The following is a 25,864-nucleotide window of genomic DNA, read 5'->3' as shown; positions in this document are numbered from 1 at the left end:
ATTTCGCCATTTCGTCAAATTACAACATATCAAAAAAAAACTTCACAATTTATAATCAGGAACATCTCGGCATCATGTATACCAACTTTGACATGAATCGGATCAACCGTCTAGGAGGAGTACGTTAAAATTGATCATGTCCACAACGCACAAAATCTCAATTACCTCACTTCCTGTGGGCGTGGCTAATGGCATGTTAATACAAAAGTTGTTTGATTTTGGGAGTTACATACACCCACCAAATTTGGTGTGTGTATCTAAAACTATATGCCAACTACAAGTCACTGTGACGTAAGGGGGCGCTATGGAGTTCCTGGGCAACGCCCGGTGCCAAGCTTTTATCCCTGTCTATTCACTGTACCACTTGATGTGTGTGCTAAATTTCATACGTTTTCTATTATGTTAACCACCTCAAAATATTTGCCAACCACGGGATCAGTCACCTAAGGGGGCGCTAGCGAGTCCCTGGGCCACGCCCGGGGTCAAGCTCTTGTACCTAACTGCGATGCATGACACCTGACGTGTGTGCCAAATTTCAAGAGTTTATGACCATGGTAACCACCTCAAAAACAGGAAAGCAAAAAAGTGGAATAACAATAATAATAATAAATATAGCCGCAAGCGGCGATGGCGGGCCCGAGCACCTGCGGGCCGCAACCCGTGACATGTCGGAATCCAACAAAGCACCGACGTGGTGCGTTTGTGAAATGTACATATTTAATGCGTGTGCTATTTGTTTTTGTGTTTTATTTTCTGCCACAATTACTCGCTTGGCCAGGTGGGGGCGTAATGCAAGGCAGGCCCATTGGGTGTCATCATAATCATAATATATATTAACCTGAGAAATTTCAGACCATTCATTTTAAGCAAAGAACATTTCTGATAGACTTTTTGGTTGGCCAGATGGTGGCACTATGTTAGGCATGAAAATTACACATGTGAATATCATCACAATAATGATATCCAAAATGTTTGTAAACTTTCAGATCAATCACTTAAGGCATTGTCCATTTCTGGCACATTTACTGCTTGACCAGGTGGTGGCGCTATGCCAGACAGGCCCATTGGGTGTCTGGATATCATCATAATCATAATATCTATTAACCTGAAAAGTTTCAGACCATTTATTCAAAGCATAGAGCATTTCTGGCATATTTCCTGCTTGGCCAGAAGGTGGCGCTATGCTAGGCCTGTGAATTACGCACGTGAATATCATCACAATAATGATATCCAATATTTTATAAAGTTTCAGATCAATCACTTAAGGCATTGTCCATTTCTGGCACATTTCCTGCTTGGCCAGGTGGTGGCGCTATGCCAGGCAGGCCCATTGGGTGTCTGGATATCATCATAATCATGATATCTATTAACCTGAGAAGTTTCAGACCATTCATGCAATGCACTGTGATTTATGACACATTTCCTGTTTATGTGGTGAGATATTAAAATCATATCAAATATATTACAACATTCCAAAATCCATTCACAATTTAACATCAGCGACATCTTGGCATAATGTTTGCCAAATTTCAAATGAATCTGACAAACCGTCTTGGAGGAGTATGTTAAAATTGATCATGTGACATCAGTATAATTGTCATTCTTTCTGTTGCCAGTTGGTGGCGCTATGCCAAAAATGCATTATGGGCATGTGAATATTATCATTTACATGGTCTTCAATGACCTGTGAAATTTAAAACATTTCAAGCCATGCATGGTGAATTATGACACATTTATTGTTTATGTGGAAGGGTATTAAAATTAATAATTTCGCCATTTCGTCAAATTACAACATATCAAAAAAACGCTTCACAATTTATCATCAGGAACATCTCGGCGTCATGTATACCAACTTTGACATGAATCGGATCAACCGTCTAGGAGGAGTACGTTAAAATTGATCATGTCCATAACGCACAAAATCTCAATTACCTCACTTCCTGTGGGCGTGGCTAATGGCATGTTAATACAAAAGTTGTTTGTTTTTGGGAGTTACATACACCCACCAAATTTGGTGTGTGTATCTAAAACTAAATGCCAACCACAAGTCACTGTGACGTAAGGGGGCGCTATGGAGTTCCTGGGCAACGCCCGGTGCCAAGCTTTTATCCCTGTCTATTCACTGTACCACTTGATGTGTGTGTTAAATTTCATGCGTTTTCGACTATGTTAACCACCTCAAAATATTTGCCAACCACGAGATCAGTCACCTAAGGAGGCGCTAGCGAGTCCCTGGGCCACGCCCGGGGTCAAGCTCTTGTACCTAACTGCGATGCATGACACCTGACGTGTGTGCCAAATTTCAAGAGGTTTCGACCATGTTAACCACCTCAAAAACAGGAAAGCAAAAAAGTGAAATAACAATAATAATAATAATAATAATCCTTACAAAAACAATAGGGCCTTGCGCCCTTCGGGTGCTCGGGCCCTAATAATAATAATCCTTACAAAAACAATAGGGCCTTGCGCCCTTCGGTGCTCGGGCCCTAATAATACAATAAACCAACAAAGAGGAGGAAAAAACATTGGGGTACTGGTTGTAGGTGAATGCACCCTAATCAAGGAAGTGTTTGTAGCTCACTGAAATAAGTTATAAAGGAGTTCCAGCATTTGTAAAAGTTATCCGTATTCCCTCTGAGAGTGAATTTCACCTTTTCTAGTTTTAGAAAGAAAATAAGATCCTTCAGCCACAGGGACACAGAGGGGGACTGTGAGGATTTCCAGGAGAATATAATCCTACGCCTTGCCAGCAGAGTAGCAAAAGCAACAACATCTGCCTGTCTTCTATTAAGAAGCTGAGGGACTGGTGTAATACCAAAAATAGCTAGTAGAGGACATGGTTCTAATTGGACTTGAAGAATGTCTGAAAGAATATTGAAGATAGAATTCCAAAAGTTTTCAAGTTTGGGACAAAGGGCAAACATATGACTAAGATGGCAGGGCGTTGCTCCACACTTGACACAGGTGTTATCAACCTCTGGATAAATTTCTGATAGTCTTGATTGTGAAAAATGCAATCTCTGTACACTGTAAAAACTGAGACTGGGGTTAATTAATATTTAATAAATAAATTATAGTGAGCTGTACATAATAAAAAAGGCTATGTGTAGTTTGGAATCAAATTGAGTGGAATTCAACAATTTTTAAGTATTTGTTAATTGCATTTTACTCAGTTTTGTGTGAATAAAATTTGCTGTGAATCACTGAGTAGTATTTAATTGTATTTCATCAGGAAAGTCAAAGATACAGAAAATTAGTAAATTTTACTCATTGGGAGATTGTTGTTTTTAATCACCTTAGTTACATTTCCGCTCAAGGCATTTCGCGCCACATGGATGGAACACACACATTTCGTGGAAACTTTCCCAAAGGTAAGACCCGTTTCATTTATTGTTTCACATATAGCCCTATGCAGACGAACATTATTTTGATCTACTGTAAGTTCGCAAATCAATTTTGCTGCGCTGTAGCTTAACTCAAACTGAAGCTGGTTATATTCAGTCTTGTCTTTGTTTCTACTTAGCCTAAAGCAAGGGCTAAACAGTGTCTGGCTAAAACAATTTAATGTGAAAAGTACGCTGTAATGTTATAGGCTACTAGCAGGCTATAGCCATATGCTGCCCATAGACTGTATATATAGAACTATATACAGTCTATGCTTTTACCAATTTCCCTCGCCTCAACCAGAGCTTCTAAAGCCAACTTTAAGCTAGCTAGCAAGTAGCCTAGCCTAGTTGACTTTAGAGACAGCTTTTCTGCACAAATAGGAGTAGATTTTTACTCTCAGAGATGAGTAATTGCAAGTTACATTTACAGCATTTCGTTTTCCGAAAGTAAATTGCTCTCGTGTAACGTTTAGGCTGTTTGAAGGTAGCCATGTTGCTGAAATAAGGCTACCTAGCCTGCTTAACTTCGGGAGGTCAGTTTTGTGTTGCTACAGTTTGAAACAATTAACGTGCGCTGTTTCATATTACCTTTTTTTTACTTAACTTTTCATGGACAGTCTGTTATTGTACCCCCCCGGTTTTAAAAATGTTGTAAGACCTATCATGTACACTAGTTTCTATCTTTCAGATCCAGCTGATGCATTTTACAGAATCACAATGGTGAATCAAGTTCATGGCCAAGCTAGATGAGTAGCTGCTACACCAAAGCTTCTGAATCTCTTCCAAGCCAAGGGTGGAACCATAGGGTTGAGGTTGCAGGCCATCCTACTCAAGGTATCCTTCAATGAGTTATGTTAGCTAATATTTTATTTAAGGAAGGGTTAGGAATGGGTTGGAATAACCGTTGCATTACTTAAATGTACAAGAAATAATGCTAGCCTGCAATTCAGGCTCAGATGCTATGCACTATTGCTTTGCTGGGACCAATGACTTCCTGGAGCCATAGTTTTTTACCTGAAAACGTCAGGTAACCAACTATAAATACAGGAGCCTTGATGGGGTTTCATATAATACAATTTCAGTTTTAAAACGTTTTAGGTCAGTGGATGTTTTCCAGCCCTTGAATAATGTTTATTTTTGTAATTTCAGGCTCCAACCAATCCTAACGCTAACTTGACCAGAGATGTTGTCATTCGGTGTTTGGGGGATCTTTAGATCATCTTCTTAAAAAGTATGATGTAAGTACATATTAAAATATGAAGGTCATCCCTACAGTATATAAAGTGTATTTCTCCCAATAATCCTTGCCAAGCTACTGATGTTTGCAGATTTGCACTACTATGTCTCTTTCTAATGCCTCTAAAAGTTCCTTGCTAAGGTTTTCTTTCCAAACAGCAGCCGATAGCCACTTTTACAGACCTTATTAATTAGCAGAGCAGCAGAGTTAATCCAGTTGCTGACCCTTGGCTTCACGAATGACTTTAGAGATACGTTGATAGGTGACCAGCCTGTCTTTGTGAATGTAGAGAAAAATACTCATCAATACAGTGCAGGGCTGAACAGTCATATATATACATGTTCTTACTATTCCAGGATGCTGATGAAGATGGTGTGCCACAGGACCTTGCTGTACAAAGAATGGAAATCAACAGCATCAAGACCAATACATCAGAGGGTCCCGATGACGTTGGTATCGTGGTAGAGGGAATGAAAGTTCTGACTGCTCTGGATAACTTTCCAAGGGCTTGCTCCATGCTCCTTGGGTGGACATATGCAGTAAATCCGGCCTATACCAAGGAGCCCAAATACAGTATACGTTTGAAATCCTCCAGAACTCCTCTTTGAGCTGGACTGTTCAAAGCCAAAACGTGAACATTCTCAAGAACAAACTGCTAGCTTAGGAAAATGGACCCTTGCAAAATGTAAAGGAATTGTTAAGTCTCTGTCAAATGTCACATGGTTACCTTCACATGCTTGAGTTGCTCAACCACACTCATTTTAAGAGAAGTGACTTTTTTACTTAATATTGGCAATTAGGATATAGGATGCAAATTGGACATGATTTATTCAAAGAATTTCAGTTACACAAATGAGTAATGTGATCGTTCCAGTAGAAATTAATCCAATTCTATCTGCTCTGTCTCTTACAAGTCCAAATGCATTTTGCATTTGAAAAATGTTGGGTAGACCTGTGAGGCAAAGTTGCACAAATAAATGAAATGATACATGTTTACCTCTTATTGTTTTTATGCATTGTGATCTGTTGACATAACTTAAGTAAATTTTGGTATTATAAGAAGGTATGATATTTAGTGATTTAGAAGGCACTGAAATATGATTTATATATAATTAAAAAAAATTAATGAATGCAAATAACCTTCATCCAGACATTTTGTAATCTTATACCAAATTCCACCAGATAATTAGTAAATATAAATAACTTTTGCCCAAATAATTAGTAAATATAAATTAGGTTGGACCAGATATGTAGTAAATCTAAATTAATTTTGCATAGAAAGTTAGTAAATGCAAGTCAGTTTTGCTTGTGAAATTAATTTGGATTTACTCAATAGTTTTAGGCTATATAACTCATCATTTGGCATGAAATTACTAAATCTTACACATTTTAACTGTTGCTGTTATTACAATGTATTTATTTCTTTGGTGTAAATCTAGTTGACTTATTCAATGAATTTTAATCAAAGTTGTAGTACTTAAAATCTATTCAATTATATCACTTGTCACTTTGTTGCCACAATTTTTTTAAGTAACCATTGGTCACATTTTTTACAGTGTACTACTTTAAACTGGATAAGACCTAGGCGAGCGCATGACGAAGATGTACGTATTCTCTTGATGGCTCTCTCCCAAAAACCCTCTCCAAATTCTACTCCCAGTTCAGTCTCCCATGCAGCAGAGGCTTTAGAGCCAGTCTGCTTATCAAAAGACAAAATACTTTGATATATTTTGGAAATGAGAGATTTTTGATGAGTTTTGTGTTGAAATAACTCTTCCCATGGTTGTCTTGGGGGTGGGGAGGGAAAGTCGGGAAAGGTGGTGGAGACACAGTGCCTAGCCTGAAAATACCTGAATAAGTGAGTGTGGGGTAAGTTGTGAGAGGTGGATAGGTCTGAAAAGTTGGCAAAAACATTGTCTATGAATAGGTTACTTAAGCTGACTATGCCATTTCTCTCCCAGAGACGAAAGACAGGGTCTAACTGAGAGGGTGGAAAAAGATGATTGCTGCAGATGAGCAGTTACATTTTCAATGAGTGGTATTCAGAATACAGTTACTTTGGCCATTTTAAGGGGTTACTTTTAAAATCCTTCTCATATGAATTTCTGGGATTTTTGAACTGAAATTCTAATATTTCTGTGAGATGATCTTGTGCATTAACAAAATGTATAATGTTTCAGTTTATCCTATAAAGTTAAGTTGTGGGTTTTTTGCTGACATCGCCTGTGGGTCTTACAAACTGAAATAGCAGCTTGATTTCCCACTTGATAAAATGTAAAACAGCGCTTATGTAATCCAAGTATTTAGAATACGGTACTTAGATGGAGTAATGTAACGGAATACGTTACAAATTACATTTTAGGGCATGTATTCTGTATTCTGTAACTGATTACATTTTAAAAGTATTCTTCCCAACACTGAGCATAAGACGCTTGTAGTGACAGGGCCGGGACTGGTAAGGTGCTCAGGGGAGTGAGTGTCATGGTGAAGGTGCAAAAAGTAGTCCAACCATAGTCCTTTAGTTATGTGTGCATGGTAAGGTGCTCAAGAGAGTGAGTGTCATGGTGAAGGTGCAAAAAGTAGTCCAACATTAGTCCAACAGTGCAACAGTGCAAGAATAAGGTCTAGAGACCAGCATAAATAATATGGACAAATAGGAGAATAGAGTATAATGTAGACAAGGTGATAAAAAAACTATGTCAGTGCAAGAACAGGTTGAGGTAATAGGGTTAAAGCCATTCAGTATTGTAGCAGAAGCCTGACCGCAGCCATTGATCATGTGTGCTAATATAGCATGAAAAACAGTGTACAGTAGCAGTAAAACAGTAGTGAAAACATTAGGCTGTGGACATTAGTAAAACAGTAGTAAAACAGTAGTAAAGCAGTAGTGGGCAGTCAGTACTCAAACATGGAGAGGGTGGAGAGGCAGACAGACTAAGCAGAGAAGTCTATCTCTCCTCTTCCCTTTAGTGAGGCATTGAACAGTTCAATGGCCCTGGGGACAAATGACTTCCTCAGCCTTTCAGTTGTGCATGGCAGTGAGCGAAGTCTCCAGCTGATCAAGCTCTTTTGCTTTTTAATAGTGCTGTAGAGTGATAATAATATAATAAGCTTTATTTGTATAGCACCTTTCATACACAGAATGCAGCTCAAAGTGCTTTACATTTGAAGCATGTAACAAAATAATAGTCAGTCAGTCATTATCAATCACATTTCTTCATTGCTGGGGCCGTTTATGATCCACTCAGCAACATATCAAAAATATAGAAAATGACATGTCATAAGACTGGCAGCCTTAACCCTCTTACCCCCCACAAGCACGCCATATGGCAACTGTGGCAAGGAAAAACTCCCATATTCCAGGAAGAAACCTTGAGCAGAACCTGACTTAATAGGGGGAGCCCATCTGCTTCTGGCTGGCTGCGCCCTCCAATAGCAGCAGATGTAGAATAATCTGAAAAAGTAGTCTACAGGATAAGACGAGTTAACTAAAAGCTTTCCTGTACAGGTATGTTTTCAGATCTTTTTTAAAAATATTTACTGAACTCGCCTGCTTGATGTACAGAGGCAGGGTGTTCCATAGTTTGGGGGCATAATGGATAAAAGCAGCTTCTCCACTTTGTTTGTGGAGCACTTTGGGTACGATTAAAAGATTAGAATTGGATGATCTAAGTTTCCTTTGTGGTTGATAAGATATTAAAAGCTCAGAGATATATGAAGGTGCTGTGCCATTCAGAGCTTTGTAAGTAATTAACATAACCTTAAAATCAATTCTAATGGAAATAGGGAGCCAGTGCAGTTCAGCCAACACAGGGGTGATGTGTTCTCTCTTCTTAGTCTTAGTTAAAAGTCTAGCCGCAGAGTTCTGTATGAGTGCCAATTTCTTTAGATGTTTTTTGGGAAGACCAGTGAAAAGTGCATTGCAGTAGTCTAACCTGCTAGTGATAAAGGTGTGAATTAGTTTTTCTGCATCTTGTTGAGTTAAAAAGGGCCGCACTTTGGCAATGTTTCTCAAGTGGAAATAGGCTGTTTGAGTAACTTTACTGATATGGGGCTTAAAACTTAACTCTGCATCTAAGATGACACCGAGGCTTGTTACTTTTGGTTTGACCTGGTGTGCCAAGTTCCCCAGATTACTAAGAACAATATCTCGCTTTAGTTTTGGTCCCACCAAAAGTACCTCTGTTTTGTCATCATTTAGTTTCAGAAAAATTTTGCTCATCCACTGATTAATGGAGGTTAGGCATGCAGTGAGGGAGCAAAGGCCATCTGGGTTAGTTGGCTCCACAGAAATATACAATTGGGTATCATCTGCGTAGCTATGGAAGTTTACATTATGCTGACTTATGACATTTCCCAATGGAAGCATATATAGGGAAAATAGCAGGGGACCAAGGCAGCTCCCCTGGGCCACACCAAAAGGCAAGTCATGTTTTTCAGATACATGATCTCCTAGACTGATATAAAAATCTCTGCCAGTAATGTAGGTTTGAAACCAGTTTAGAGCATTATCAGAGAGACCCACCCACTTCGCAAGGCGGTGAATTAGGATGTTATGATCAATGGTGTCAAATGCCGCACTCAAATCCAGAAGAATAAGGATTGAGACTTTGTTTGAGTCAGTAGCCAGTCTGAGATCATTGACTATTTTTACTAGAGCCGTTTCTGTGCTGTGATTTGATCTAAAACCTGATTGGAATTTTTCAAGGATTCTGTTTTCGTTGAGGAAGGTATTTAACTGATTACAAACAACTTTTTCAAGTACTTTGCTCAGGAACGGTAGATTTGATATAGGCCTGTAGTTGCTCAGATTGGTATGGCCGAGATTTGACTTTTTAAGTAAAGGTTTCACAACAGCGGTTTTAAAAGCAGTTGGAAATATACCTGTTTCTAATGAGGTATTTATTACCTTGAGAATAAAGGGAGCTAAGCTATCATATACTTTTTTGAGGAATCTAGTAGGGATTGGATCTAAAACACATGTTGAGGAGCCGGTTTGAGTTATAATTTTATCAAGCTCAGATTGAGTAATATTGCTATTACTCAATTACTCAGGACCTTAATTTTGGGGGGCTGTTTTTGGGTGTACTATCAAACATATTACTTGTGCCTTGTGTTACCAACAGTGTTGGGCAAGTTACTTCAAAATCGTAATGTACTATGCATTACTTATTACTGTCATTTCAAAGTAATTTGTTACATTATAATATTACTGTCTCTGAATTGTAAGGCATTACACTACTATTGCATTACTTTTAAGTTACTTTCACCAAAATATCTAGAAATATGGATTTGCCATTCTAAATGCAGTTTATTACGCTCAATGCAGCTCATTGCTCTTCCAATGGAGGGAGATGTGGTATAGCATAATGACTGAGCTAGGCTTAAGGCTAACAACATACAGTAAGAATGCAATAGGCGCAGTGCTCATGATGCAAAACAAGGAACAATCATAGTCAGAATTTTGTTAAAAACCGACAAAAGGTCAAAGTCTGGTAAATTGTGATATACATACTGTAACTTTAAGGCCTAGGCCTGCTCAATAGAGAGCCTATTGTAAATCAAAGCTTAATAAAGACATGTCAAGATGGTGGCCTACTGGCCATTTCGGTGCCCTAAGTGAGTGGCTTTGAGTGAGTGACATTTAAATGGTAACTCAAACACCTAAAGTAAAATAAAAGTCCTATTATACAGACCATTACTGTGTGTTTTTTAACATTAATTTCTGAAGAAATGCTGTTTTCTTATAAATGGTGCACGGTCACTTTAAGAGCATTGATCTTTACGTTCTCATAATGCCCTTTTGCCAGCTCTTGTTTACAAGCCTTGTTTGTTGAGTTACATTGATAGCACAATATTAACAATAATATGCACAATGTTAAGTTGTTTTAAGCAGCCTTCATTGCTTCACATTTCGTTTTGCAAATAAAAGTGAATTATGAGCCTGGTATCCACCTAGCTATCTGAATGGTTTTTTTGTCGACTTGGCATATCATGTGCTTCATGTAGCCTAAATGCTGGGAAACGAAATATTGAAGACCCACCAATTCCATTCTACTAGTACTACGTGGTGGAGATTGAGAGAACCCAAAAAGTATCAAACTTCCATGTACCATGGTGTTAGTGCATTCTGACATTGTAAACGTTATTGATGAACAGTGAAACGCAGTTTGCAGTAAAGCTACTATTCATTGGTTACATTTGGGTGCCCCCTCTGTCCTTTGGTGCCCTACGCAAAGTGCGTGATGCGCGTGGTGGGAGCTGTGGCACTGCCAGGCTACACAATCTTTTTCTGCATTTCTATCCCTTTATTCTCTTTAATTCAAGTTCACAGCTCAAAGCTGTCATGCAGTAGAAGAACATAGTTTGTGTTTTATCAAGAATAAAAAAGATTAGCGTGGCGCCACTTTAGATGTTTCATTAAATGACTTGTGCTATTTCGCGAGGCATAGTGAGATATTTTGGTTTCGCACACAAAGTGCACTAACTATTATGTTCTTCATATCCTTGTCTCTGACAAGCTAAAAATAATGAGCGTAGGCTTATGTCCATCCCGCAAATAGAGTCCGACGTTGAGTCTGCTGCAGCCACAGTCATCTTCAACCAGTATCATACTTCTACTATTTTGCGCGGATTTTTTCTCATCTGTTGTTCTCGCGGTGGTGTTTGCGAATATGTATCAAAACAAAACAAGCGCGTAATTTTGGGTTAAAATGCATTGTAACGCGCATTACTGAAGTTTGTACCGAGTAAATATTACCCAATTTTTTTTTGTAATGCCTTACATTACCACGTTACCGCAAACAGCAATACATTACAGTAATTACATTACTTTTGTAACGCATTACTCCCAACACTGGTTACCAATAGCCTCCCTTATAGAAATTACTTTGTTTTTGAAGAAGTCTGCAAATTCTTCGCATCTTAGAGAGGATGCCTGACTGAGTGTATCAAAAGGTGTTTGATGCAATAGCCTATCAATGGTAGAGAACAACACCCTAGAGTTTCCACTGTTTTCAGCAATTACCTTAGAGAAGTGGTTCCTTCTCTCATTCCGAATAGCTCTATTATAATTTGCTATTTTTTCTTTTAGAATGGCACGGTGAACCTGTAACTTAGTTTTTCTCCATGTTCTCTCAGCTTTTCTACATGATCTTTTTAGATCATGGATATTTTCGTTCATCCAAGGTGTCAGTTTGCTACAGGGCCTTTTTTTAGTCTTTAAGGGTGCCACTCTATCAAGCATAGCGCCTAATTCATGATTGAGAGCCTCTACCATTTGATCAATGGGATGATTTAAAATATCTAAATTTATGGAGTCTATAAGAGCATTGAACTGCTGTTCTGCTCTAATGTCCAAGAGTCGCGATTTGATTGCAATTTCGGGATGAATTTTTGGAGTATGTAGTACTATATTAAAAGATACACAATAATGATCAGACATATTTATATCATTTACTGATAAGTCTGTGACTTCTATCCCTCTAGAAATGACTAGATCGAGGGTGTTGCCAAGGTTGTGGGTGGGTCCTGTAACATGCTGCTTTAGCTCTAAACTGTCCAACACATTAAGGAACTTACTGGCTTTAGCATCAGTTGTCTTATTGACATGAATATTAAAGTCGCCATTTACAATTATCCGATCATAGCTAGTGATGATGAGCGACATAAGTTCAGAAAACTGGTCGAGAAAGCCAGCCCATAGTTTAGGAGGGCGGTATAAGGTTAATAGAAGTACAGCTGGGTCAGCCTTCAGAGTGAGGGCAATGTACTCAAAGGAAGCGAATTCACCAAAGTTGACTCTAGTGCAACTATATTTGTTTGAGAGAATGGAGGCAATTCCACCACCTCGTTTGCCTTGTCTAATTGAGTGGAAGAAATTATAATTTGGGGGACAAGTTTCAACAAGAACAGCTTCGCTGTCTGAAGTCAGCCAGGTTTCAACAAGAAACAGAAAATCCAATTGTTTTTCACTAATAAAATCATTGATTGCAAAGGTTTTGGTAGTAAGTGCACCTATATTCAGTAAACCCATGTTAGCTGAAAATGCCTCTGGCTTTTGAGGAATATGCTGAGGTATGGAAAGAATATTTGTTAGGTTTCTAGTTTTAAATTTGTCTTTTCTTTTTACTATACGTTTGGTAGAAATCAACGTTGGAATAGAACTATAAGCATAAGTCATGCTATTGCATGAAGCAGCTTGATCTATGGTAGTAGTATTGTATGTTACCCTGCAGAAAACATTCTCAGACCCATCCACATGTATAATGCCATTCGAATCAATACCTGGGGGGCGTGAATCTGTAATATTTTCTACGGAATGTCAATGCCTCAGTGTGGACGCTATGTTGTCAGAGAGTAGCCTGGCTCCATGTTGGTTTGGGTGGAGACCATCACGCTTCAGCATACTGGGCCTTTCCCAGAACAAGCCCCTTAGACAATGGATGACATTCATTGTCTAAGATGTTGATCAGTTTGTTCAGGGACCTTTTGTCAGATATTGAAGTGAAGCACTCCAGTTCAGCTCCCACTACAGAGCCAGCCTTCCTTACCAACCTGTCAAGTCACCCAGCATCCTTCTTCTTTGTGCTTCCTCCCCAGCATACACCTGCATAGAAGAGGACGCTGGCCACAACAGACTGGTAGAACATCCTGAGGAGCTTGCTGCACACATTGAAGGACCGCAGGCTCCTCAGGAAGTACAGCCTGCTCTGTCCTTTCTTGTAGAGTGCCTCAGTGTTGGCTGATCAGTCCAGTTTATTGTCCAGGTGGAGACCCAGATACTTGTAGGTGCTTACCACCTCCACGTTGACCCCATCAATGGAGACTGGTAGCAGAGCGGGCTTAGACCTGCGGAACAATCTGAACATAACTGACAACTGAACAATCGCCTCAGAACAATTGCACCTGCTTAAAACTAAACACTGTCTTCAGATCATCTCACAAAGCAGTCAAAAATGAAAACACTACTGAGCAGTCATTACGCACAAAAAATGAAAAAAAAAAAAAAAATGTTCAGGTCAGCTCATATAGCTCCAGGAGATATTTGTTTATACAATACATATTGCATCTAAAAAAACAAAACAAAGCGAAAAGGTTTCATAACTCAACATTTACTGTAAATCCAGTATAAACAAAGTATTGAGAATGGGGCTTTGTGTTTACAGTTTTGAGAGAAGGATGGAAATGTTCAGAAAATAGGTTTTAGCAGTTGTGAAAAACTGTATACCGGAAAAGCAGGCATTTTAGTACTGTAAATGAGAAATACAGCGAGGTCTACAGCCTACAAAGTACTCGCTGATAGTTTCTGTTCATTGTTGATATGAACATGCCTCCAGGCCTCAGACTGCCTTACTCTGTCCTACCAACCCAGCAGTCTTCAGCTGCACCTCAATTTGTGTGACATGTTGCTAATAAGCTTAAGGTAAGATGAGCAACTCAATAGTGAGCCTCCTTTTTACTGTATTACATGTATGCATTGTGCAGAATTTCCAATGTAATCAATTATTAATGAATATATAGGGTCTGATTGAGGTGGCATTAGTTGGCATTTCAGATTTTCTCCAGAGCTGTACTTTCCTGCATTCATTACATTTTATTCAATATTCAATGTATAATTCAGTTTTTTTTATTCCCCTCGACAAAGTCAACGAGTTTTCTGCTGAAGCTTGAGCACATTTATAGGTCAGTCACCCTAATATCTGTGCCTGCACACATAAGTCAGGCATTTATTCACCATCTAAAGAGGGCTTGCACTTCCCTTTACCTATCAAGGCAGCTGTGCTTTTAAGATTAAGCAGGACAGGGTCTTGTCTCAGCTGTCTGAATAGCTCCCTCACCAGGAGAGGCTAAATCTGTGAGGAGAGTTGGGGAAGCAGCAGATGATAGTGGCAGAAAGAGGTGAAGGTTCTGTCAGTAGATGGATAAGCTGGCGAGGAAAAAATAGAAAGGCTTGAGACTGAGAAAAAGAGGAGAGTGAAAAGAAGGTAGATTAGAGAGATCAGAAGAGTTTAGGATACCCCTTAAAAAAATTGAAGATTGAGTCCCTCTTCAGGCAGTCCAGTAATCCAGTCTTGAATAAACTTGCATGACAAAATGGGGCTTCAAAACAGGAATGCCAACACACATCCTGTTAGCTCTGAGGCTAACTGAATGTGCACATTGGAATATTGGAGGGGGGTTACTGTAAAACCTATCATCTTTATATTCTCCTTCATATTCTCATCTTCCAGCCAGGGTATTAGCAAGGGAGTTTTGTGATTGGTCTCTGCCCTATTTGTATTCTTGAGGAGTTAGAGTGTGAGTCGTGCGTGAACTGCCACCCCCCATCCTCTTGCAGCGGAGGAGGTGCAGGGGAAGCGAGAGGAGGAGAAGGAAGAGGAGGATGAGGATGAGGAGAGTTCCTCCAGGACCTGTCATTTCTGATTCCTGGTTTTAAAATATGCTCCCTAGGCTTACACAGGAGTCTCTGCAGCGGAGAAAAGCCCAGTGTATTGTAGAAGATCAGACTGACCTGACCTTTGTTCAGCATGCTTGGCTCATGCATGACTGTTGTGCTCTGGATTCAGGAAAGGCCCATGGCGCAGGTCAGGTGTTCATGATAACATCAGAAGTCTGACAGGGGAAAGACAGTTATGCTTGTGGGGCAGTAGCCATTAGAGGAGCATTCTGGATTTTCCAACATAACAGTGTGTCTAGTAGCATGTTTGCTGAAAACTGTAATTTACCACAGACAATAATTTAGAGTTGTCTGTCTCCCTGACAACTTAAACTAAACTAATTTACATTGAAAAGAGAATATTTTACCTCAAAACAACTGACACATAGATATCACAGTGGGTATAGTCAAGAAATGCCCAGCGATGCATCAGAACATTAGAAATTAGGCTACATTTCTCAATATCTTTCCATAACTTTTGAGGCTTTTAGGTGATGAAGAGGCCCTTCAGGTCATACTCTGCAGGGCAGGTTGCATATCATCTTCCATTCCCAGTGATCTATTCCCCTGCATTCCTCTCACTAGATGCTGTTTTCCTCCACATTTGTTCTCCATCAACATGTTCCAATAGCAATTGACCTGAGTTGGTTGCAACCACTTGACATTCGCGTGCCTTTGCATGTTGTTCTCCATGCAGCACAGATATGCGAAGTGACACAGGCATGACAGGGCGGGTGTCAGCGGCGTTTCCTCCGCTCCTCGGCAGGGCTTTGATGTTGACGCCTTGTCGCGGTCCCCCGGTGCTGCTGTCATCTTGTCGTCTCCTCCACTCACACCCTGGGCATGACCGAGGAGCAGGACAGGTCTAGACTGACTGACAGTCATCAGGACTGGGAGAACATTTTTAAGTGAACACTGAGGCAGCAGCGGTAGCTTTGACAGCAGCTGTAGCGGTGCTGTCGCGTCTTCAAAGTAGGCATAGATGTGATACACACATGGTTAAGTGGCGGCGGCGTCACTGCAGGCAGCCTAATCGCAGCACGCAGCACGGAGGATTTTCTATTGACGCTAAAGGAGGTAATCGTGTCACAGCAGCGTACTGTAAACAGATGTGGGTAACACTCTGATGTTCTCCGTGCTCTCTGGGAGCTGTCTCCACTCACGTCAACCATCACAACAGTGTGTTTGTTTATTGAGAGGGCTATCCCAACATAACCCATATGGAGGTGTCAAAATTTCCTGAGTTCCTCTTCAAGCCTCATCTTCGTTTTCTCACTCTCACATTGGCACTGTCACGCTGTCAACAAGGAAAGTGGAAACAAAAGGCAGTCAGGGAAGCAGTGTGCCATTAGGAAAGATAAACATGGGGTTGGCAGGGAGATGAAACAAAGTGTTATCAGAGGAAAAGTCGTGTAAGTCAATAAAGTGTTTGTGTGTGTCTGTGTGTGTGTGTGGGGGGGGGGGGGGGGCTGTCAACAAAGCTGAGAAAGCAAGATTGAGAGAGAGAGAGAGAGAGAGAAAGATGGTGAAATCCATTGCCACTATTCATTCATCCACACACTTTCAGTGAAAGTGCAAAGACTGCTGCTGCCTTCTTTCATTTCCAGACTCCTTCCAGACTCCCAGTTGACAGGTGGTGGGCTTTTGAAACAGTACAAAGTCGGCCAGGTGGACCTGTTCCACCACTGTAGAGGAAAGCACACTCTCCCTTAATCTGAATTCCATAGAATGATATAGAAACTACCAGTGAGATGGACTTTTCATCCCGCCACACCGTGGGATGCCTGCAAGCTAAAGACGGCTACTGGACTTGGTGGTAAAAGATGTTGGAAAAAAGTTGCTGAAGTATTGAGCTGTAACACCTGACCTCTTGTGTGAAAAAGAAGTTATATTTTTGGCTTATGTTGACTAAGACATGTAATGACATCAGGGCAACACTTTTCTCCCAGCCAGCTGCATGACTACAACATCAGACAAAGTTGCTGGACCTGCCTGGCGGGAGAAACGAGATGTGGCAGAGTATCAGATGTATCTCCGCACTCTATTTGTGGGTGCTTCCCTTAGCCATCTTCACGGACAGATAACACCTAGTAGCCCAGCCAAGAGGGTTTGAGTCGAAAGAGTCAAAAATAAAATCTGCCAAACGTTGTAATCATCACATGCTGCACCAAGGCAGCCAGCCACAGGAGCATTCCCTTTAAACTCAAATCTATTGAGATCCTGTCAGCTGACCTGCCCACCAACTACAGAATGTTTAGACTGTGTGGTATCAGGGCAGACTGAAGTGAACTAGACTGTGATATGAGTAGACAAAATTAGGAAAGAAGGGGTGAAATTATCTTCATTTACTGGAGAGGTCAAATAGAGAGAACGCAAGGATGAATGAGAGCAGTGCACAAAACAAACAAACAAAACTATCACTTGGCTCTGATCTTGCCCTCCTCAATCAAATGGACCATACATGCAATAACTTATAAATCCACACCGATTTCATCTGGTCAACTCGCTTTTATACCAGCACTGAGGGGAACAGGCCGAATGACTCCACTGTGGATGCCTGCAGCTGTTTCATGGATTTTCTCTTAGTTTGGAGTTTTTTAAGGGGTCTTGTGTGGATTAGGGCAAGGGTCTCCCATATCTAGCTCACTTGTTATTCATCCCTCCCACCCTCCCTCTCTCTTCATGGATGAAAAGACATCAAGTAAACTTAGATGTTGAACAAACCGCATGTTCTGGAAGCTCCAAAAGACTTTGTATGGTGGTGGTGGTGTTGAGAATGCATCTGGCTGATTACACATTCAAGCACAGCAGCAACCAAATAAAAGAAATACAGGGCAGGGTGTCTCTCTGCTAGCCTCACTCATTTTGTGCCAACAACAAACAACACATTCCACGAGTGGATCGATCCACATAACATAAATCAATGTGTGAGCAGGACAGTGGAGAGGAATACCAATGAGAACTGCTTTTATGTTTATAGTTTTCCTGGGACCAACACCCACATTTGTAGCTGTACATTTTTGGATGAAATCAATAGGCCAAATCAACTTTGTCCTCCGGAAAATGCCTGTGATTACTTTGATGCAGAGACATTTTCAGTTAAAGAATAGTATTGACTAATACTGCTTTGTTGTTGCAATGCATTAAATATACACAGCTTTTGTTTTAGGAGTGTACGTATCAAGTTTAAAGTGAGCTTAAAGTGAGCTTTGTCATAGTGAGAGGAATGCTGAGGGATACCTGTGCATATAGCATTACTGAGTGAAAGGCTTGGCCCATACTGTGAAACAAATGATGAGAGAGAGAGAGAGAGAGAGAGAGAATAATAGCTGCAGAATTAGTATAGCCTGCAGAGGTGTGTTTGGCCTCCAACCCTCTGCGGGCTGATTTTCCATAGACGCTGTCATTACAGATCATGCTTGTTAGCAGTTCATAAATGCTTTATCCATCTCATCATGTGTGTAATGTGAGACTCTGTGGCATACAGTATACTATAATGACAGTGTCTCAGGGGCCATGTTCAATCAAGCCTGACCTGCTGTCCCTGTGGATGGCTGTCACTCTCACTTGTCTCTCTATGCCTCACATGTTCCCTCTTGTGTATTTCCATGTGTGTTTCTTTCCCTCGCTGTGTCTCTCTGTGTGCATCTGTGTGTTTACATACAACAATCCTTCACTGATTTACATTGACATCAACTCTTAATTCCAGTCCAATCATAACTCATGTACTGGTATTTATCTACCAGATTTTTTAGATTCCAGGCAGAGAACAGTATGCATAAGTGGAAAAAAGCAGTGATATGTTATGCAGAGTATGTGCTATGGAGATTACTATGTCTAGTACAAAATACAAAGGTAAACAGCAATATAAATGTACACAAATACTACAAAAATATGTACTACAAATACTACAAAAATATTTTTGAAAGAACATAAAACCAGACACTAAGATAATATTTGTAGAGGCTATTATAGCCAATAAAAAGACTGTCTGAGTGTCGGTTGCCATGTTTATGTTAGTGTTTATTTACATAACATCAGTTAGTTATTGCTTGTCCAAGCGGCCACAGCTCTACAAAGGCACCAGCTGCCCATATGGACGGACTCCAAGTTGACTTCAAAGTACAATGCCATACATATAATATCAGTATTGCAAGTTGTTTGCGCATGTCTGTGAGTGAGTATGATCATGGCTTCAGTCCTCTGCACACTTGAGTGGGAGACCTGCTGCCTACTATTCTGACACCTCAAGCCTTCCACAAACTGTACTTAAGGACAGCTATGGGAAAGAACCATGTGGTGATACACTTCAATCAAACAAACTAGGGAATAAAGTCAGTTATGAGAGAGCATATTTTAATCAGCTCAGTCCACTACCTCCTTTTAGAATGGCTTTGAGCTGTTTCATTTCCAATTAAAGTAAAACACTGAAACGGCAGTTTCCAGAATCCCTCTGGCTTCCATTCACACTGCACACACACAAACACACACACACACACACACACATACACACACACACACACACACACACACACACACACACACACAGAGACACTCATTATTTTACCCCTTCAATGCCAATTTGACACTAGCATACACATCTACACAGGCAAGTCATACATATTAAAATCTTTTTTTTTGGGGGGGGGGGGGGGGGGGGCTTGCTTCTCCTCATTCTCCTCTTTTTTTTTGGCTCAAATAAAATGAAAAGCCTCTAACAGAAACACACACCACGCCTGCTCTCCGAGACCCCAGCAGTCGTTCGCTGCATTCTGTAATCCCCACAGTGGGAGCGGCGCGCTGTTGGTTCGTTTGTCTCCCTCCGTCCACGTGGCTTTTAATCCGGCTTCGGTCAACAGGGACTGTGTGGGCAGAACAGAGGCGAGAAGAACAGAGCTGAGCGGATCAGACCCACAGCGGAGGGGAGGCAGGACCCAGGCAGGGCCCAGGCACATCGTCCCCTGATGAGTGTGTTCAGACCTCCAGTAAGCATGGCTCATTGACACAGAGGATGGTTTTCACCGTACACAACTGTACAGTGTATATTTCACTCAGCACACATCATTGCCTCTGTTGTTTGATGTGATGATGACCCAGCGTATCCTCCAGCCTCGGGTGACTGGTCTTGGCTCACTCCTCACAGTGCATTTGAAGTGTGTGTCTCTGTGTGTGTGTGTGTGTGTGAGTGAGAAAGTGTGTGTGTGTGTGTGTGTGTGTGGACTGGACTGGACAGAGAGACGTTTGATATAGGCAATTATTTGTGTTGTCACCGCGCAGAATGTATGGACTCCAGAGTGACGGCCCAGCGTCATCAATTCAGTGCGTGTGTACACCAGAAGGCCGAGGCCCTCCAGAGGGGCCTCCTGTCTCTTAAATCTGTGATGTGTTATCGCTTGTGAGCCTGCCTCTGAAGATGACTTAGCTGGCTGGGCGGCAGCAGAATTTGCCCTCTCCTTCTCTAGCGAAAATAAATATATAACAGTTATATGATATGACAGTATATATCAAGTACAAAGATGATATGATGACACTACACACGTTTTTGAAATCCAGTAACCGTATGTTTAGTACAGTCAGAGCTAAACTATGATTGAAAGAACTGCACTGGGAACCCGGCCAGTATGCAGCTGAAGCTGAAAAAGCTGTATTGTAATGCATCTACTGTCTACAAAATGGATCACATAGGAGATTGAGAAATGTTGTTGCTATGATTTATTCCACTGGTGTATTTGATGTTTTTATTAAATGAAAATAGCATGTTGTGTGGAAGATATGTGTATGTGTGGGTTTTGGGCTCTGTCCTTTGATAAATGCTGTCTGTGTTGGCTCAAAGCAATCTCTTCCCCCTCTGCTTGGACACTGCTGATGGCAGGAAATGAAGGGAGCCCTATCACAGAGTAATAACAAGACAGTGATGAGGATCAAGGCGGCAAAACAACCTGCCTGAGAATCCCTCACTCCAGGCCCTCGCCCACCGCCACTGCCGACCCTCCCTCCCTCCGGTTCTCTAACCAGGGGAGGTGTTCCTCAAATGAGCTCATTAATGGGCTCCCATCAGTGACAAGCTAACATGAGAGAAAATCTCATTTTGGACTGCCAACCATGTGGCATACAGGCTAGTGTGAGGTGGTGTTGTTGTTGGTACGGTGGTCTACCTCCTCTTTGACTTAGTGCTGCTGAAGATCTAATTCTAGTCTTGGCATAATGTAGCACAAAGACTTATATCTTATGGTATGAGATGCTGTGCTATGACAATCTAGCTCCTCCTGCTATCCACAGACATTTATTGCTGAATGCTTATGCCACCATGATGTGTTTGCAGATGAAATTGCTACGGGCATCAATGAGCATGTGCATGATATATGTAAAGGCCACAGTCCATTTCTCTACACACGTCACATGACACATATGGCCTATGTCAGAGCATATCTCAGTGCCTCCCGCAAGAGTGATTTGTCTCTGGAAAGGGCTGGGGAGAATTCTCTACGGGAACACTTCCTGCTGGATGTGTTACAGTATGTGCTTACATGGGTTTTCTATTTCCTTTGATGTAAATGATGACAGCATATCAAACTGCAATGAAAGTGCTCTTTCAACCTGGCCACCAACCATTGATGAAGAAGTGCAGCCAGAGAACCCTAATACAATTGCATGAGGGTGTCACAGTGGCATCTTGTGGATAAGCTCAACACAGCAGTTAATCGGTGATGTACTGACTAAATTCAGGTGGTCAGCTGTTTTGAGATCTAAATGAATGGTTGCATATCACAACAAGCACAAATCAATATCAGTATCGACATGTGTATTCTCTCTCTGATTACTCCAAAAGAGTCTGGTAAACAAACACCAAAAATAAATACTTGGGATTAGAGATGGGAAATGAACCCTTCCAAAAACAAATGAGCTAATATGCAGAGCTTTTTTATTTTCATATTAAACACATATTAAATGTATTAAAAATCCAAAAGTATTTCTCATCAGTCAGATTGATCCTCCTTCAGCAAAGGTTCGTCCAGTGACGCCCTGGTGAGCTGCCTGGTGGAGGACAGGGAGTCCTCTAGCACCCCCATGCGCTGCTCAATGGTCTTCACCTTCACCAGGAGCTGCTCCAGGGACCTCAGGCACTGGCAGATGAGGCGTCCCCCACACTTGCTGCATACCTGCCCAGAGGTTGTGGAAACGGATCATTCATCAGTCACATAGAACCATTTTGACCAGCATAATCACAACAGCATTACAACCACTCTACTACCACTCAGAGTATTCCAAAATCAGTGTGCCTTAACAACGCTCAAGGTTGCTACAAGGACTCCAAGTCATGATGTGATTTGTGCAATTTTGTAATACATTTTTGTACAATTGTTGGAGCTATATTGTAATATGATAGAAACTAGATGTAATATGAAAAAAACCACAACATTTTGTCCTGCAACTTACCCGTTCAAATTTAGACTTGATGGTCCAAAGGCAAATTACGAACATAACAAAACAGGCAAGTCCAATAATGAAGCATGCACAGCTGCTTTCCAGCTCTGTGGTGACCACAGCAGGTGTAGAGAGCACCTCCTGCAGCCCCCTCTCTCGATGTGACTCTACTGCTAACACTTCTGTTCCCAGTCTGTACCATGCCGGGTGTTTGCAGAACTCATTGCCAACATTTTCACAAACCATCTTGGAGTGAGGGCCAAGGTTGTTTATCCAGTTATTGTGTTAGCTAGAAATGACATGTAGCCAAATCATATCTTGTTCTAGAATGTCATGCCTATTTGTCATTTGGTAACCTTTATGATGTCACAGCAAGTCACTCTTGAACTTACTCAGAGTTGCTGTGGGTAGGCTACCTGATCTGCATGGGTTATCTGCATGATTACGTCACAAAATACATAAAATACATTCTGATTGGTCTATTAGCCGTTGCACTTCAAGAATTTCATTGGTCAGAATGTTGTTTGCTGTTCGATAATTAGCCTGAGTTTATTGTTTTCTGTTGAAGGACCCAACATACAGGAAGGAACGCAAGTGTCTTTGAAATAGCCTACTGAACTAGCCGGCAAGCCGCTCAAACACCAATAGGCCTACCTACCGTTTTTGTAATATAAACAAATAAAACATTTGTTGCAGTATTAAATTGCAAACTTCTAGCTGTCAATCCTTGAAATACAGAACTACCAGCTAGCTACTACACATCGCTGTAGGCCTACTGTCTTACTTATAGGAACGTCACCTATTATCAACCATCCAGTAGGCCTATTTCCAACCTCTTAGTGTAGTGTAGACTATAGTCTATGTCACTTAATAGGTAGCCATCAAACATCGATGTACGTATTTCCAACCTCTTACATCACTTAATATTCATTTCTATACAAACCAAGACGGCGGATTCCTAAAGAAACACAAAAGCACCCACACCATAGGTGTATCTAAATTAGCAATGTAGCCTACCAAAAAAAATACATGTTACCATGACTCAAAGAGCTGTAACAGTGTTGAAGGCTGCGTGTACAAATCCGCTTGGAGCTCCAGTGGAAATTTGAATTGCGAACTTCTAGCCCAGTGGTTCTCAAATGGGCAAGTAAAGGGGTACGTGAAGGCACTCCAGGGGGTATGTGAAATTTAACCCGTAGAAGCATTGACAAGGTGCGTCAAAAAACACACCCTTTCTTCTCTGTTACATCACAGTAAAATTCCAAGAGTTAAAATGACAGAGTAGACTGTTATTGACTCTAATAGAGTTACATTTACTACAGTTGGAGTAAAATGTACTCTAGCATATTAGTTAAACAACAGAGTTAAAATCACAAGAGTTAATCATCCACCCCATTTTCTCATTTGGACGCCATTTTAGAAATTTCTTGGGAGATGTTTGCCTAATTATTATTTGAATATTATTCATAAAAGAAAGTGTTTTCTTCTGGTTTATTCCAAAGTCATTCGGTAGCGTTAAGATTTTTTTTCTGGACTAGGCTACTAAAAAAATACTTGCAAGTTTGTAGGCTAGCATGTGCTACAGTAAAATAGGCAAATACTGCTAAGCTATCACCCATAAACCAGGCTATAAACGGAGTTTCTGTTATCAAGCCTATAGCTGTTCACAAAGAATAGTCAAAGCGAACAAACATTATAATATTATTATTATTATTATTGTATGTTTGTTACATGCAAGTGTGTAAGGGCTCAGGCAAATTACTAACTGGCGGAACGTGCCCTCGGGCATCTCAGGTCAGAGACGAACGTTAGTAGCCTATCACCCACTTCCTTCCATTTGAGAGAATGCAGCGACGCGACGGAGCCTGGTTAGAATCTCTCTGAACTGCAGTTGAAGGTGAGTAGATGTTCATATAAAATACACTTACAAGAGATTTATTTCACATGTTCTGTAGTATGCCTCGAAAATGATAAACGATAAGCGGTGACGCGAAAGAGGAGTGTAACTTAATGTAAATGTATGGTCAAGATATCATTCTGAAATGTGTTGACCTTCAGGGGCTAACGTTAACGTTAAGTTAACTGCTAACGAAGGTTGAAAGTTAACATGAACGTTAACGTTACCTCTGTGTAACATGAGGTACATGTCAATTCGTGCTCCTGTATTGTACAATGCTATACGTTTTTTTTATCATGTTAATATTTACTCAACCAAATATGATACCAGTATAATCGTCTTTAATGGTCAACATTGACTTGGTTAGCCTATCAGCCAACGTAGCTCTCATTGGCAGCTTAGCATAATGCAAATCAGATATCAAATAAAGGCTACGGTTAGCTTAATGAGGTAACAGTTACTGTTGTTAGCTACTTAACATTAACGGTCATTAATAGGGCAAATTAGCTTAAAGTTCATGCTCTACCAAAAAGCTTGTTTCACGTAAAACAGGCATCCATAAGCATGAATTTGGCCTTCACTAGTTGGTTATTTCAGAACTAGCTGCATTAATTTACTATCAAGGACATGTGCTGATTGCTGAATGTGCATCATTGATAGCAAAGAAGACACATGTTCAGTGCAAAGTGCCAACAGGTGCACGTGCCACATTTACTAGTTTAGTCAGTGTCATTGAGATAGTTGTTACCTGGTTTGTTTTAAGAAAGTGTTTTAAAAGTAGTGTTGATTTTGTCTGAATGTTTGATTTTATGTTTTCTCAGGATGTTGGTGAAAATACCAGACCAGATACATTAAAATGGTGGAAACTGATGCCACTCTAGAGGATTTCTTTAACCAAGGTATTGATTTATTCAATTGTTGCATTGTTTAAGTCTATTGTCAGTTTTTTTTTGTAATGTTCTGTTAATTTTTATTTTAGTGTTCATGAAATTTGAAGCCAAACACCAAGCTGGGCTAAAATGTATGATGAGTTTGGTACAGAAGATTGACAACTATGTGTCTGAAGATGTGGTGAAGGATCCAAATTGTGGTGTATTAAAGCTGAAGCCTGCAGAAGATGATGGTGAGTTGTAATATGGAATGTAGTTAAAACTTGGTACAAGTTTTGTGAATATATCAAAAGCAGTTGCAACACATTGTTTTGATGGAATGCCATTCTGTGGGGTTTGTGGATGTTGATTATGTCCGTCTTTGAGCCTATTTAGTGTTTACAAATCTCAGCCATCAAAGACTACATGACATACAGCCATCACAGGTACTGGACATGACTATATTACTGATTTATTCTGTCCTCTGCTTTGTAGTAGATGCATTATGTGATTCAGATGACACCACTGCCTTGTCTCCAAATAAGCCCAAGGGAGATGATGGGGTAGAGCAAGTAAGTGGCATTTTTTCCCTAGTTAAATATTGGTAAAATC

General features: G+C 40.6%; 1 long non-coding RNA gene across 2 annotated transcripts; it reads left to right on the top strand.

Moving 5' to 3' along the window:
* Window positions 1-3,244: 3,244 nt before the first annotated feature.
* On the top strand, window positions 3,245-5,583 carry LOC143139346 (uncharacterized). 2 transcript variants are annotated; one of them, XR_012990386.1, is made up of 4 exons: window positions 3,245-3,371; window positions 4,075-4,220; window positions 4,536-4,624; window positions 4,980-5,583. It is a non-coding gene; the product is annotated as an uncharacterized LOC143139346 (long non-coding RNA). The 2 variants fall into 2 exon arrangements; XR_012990387.1 differs by having other exon boundaries at window positions 4,061-4,220.
* Window positions 5,584-25,864: the final 20,281 nt, after the last annotated feature.

This window comes from Alosa pseudoharengus, unplaced genomic scaffold (genome assembly GCF_046254945.1).
Source record: "Alosa pseudoharengus isolate Yale_2024_CS ecotype anadromous, Long Island Sound unplaced genomic scaffold, YU_APseudo_1.1 YU_APseudo_1.1_scf_22, whole genome shotgun sequence".
Classification (NCBI taxonomy): domain Eukaryota; kingdom Metazoa; phylum Chordata; class Actinopteri; order Clupeiformes; family Clupeidae; genus Alosa; species Alosa pseudoharengus.
The sequence above is the reverse complement of the archived record's forward strand: the minus strand, read 5'-3'. Positions and strand labels throughout refer to the sequence as shown.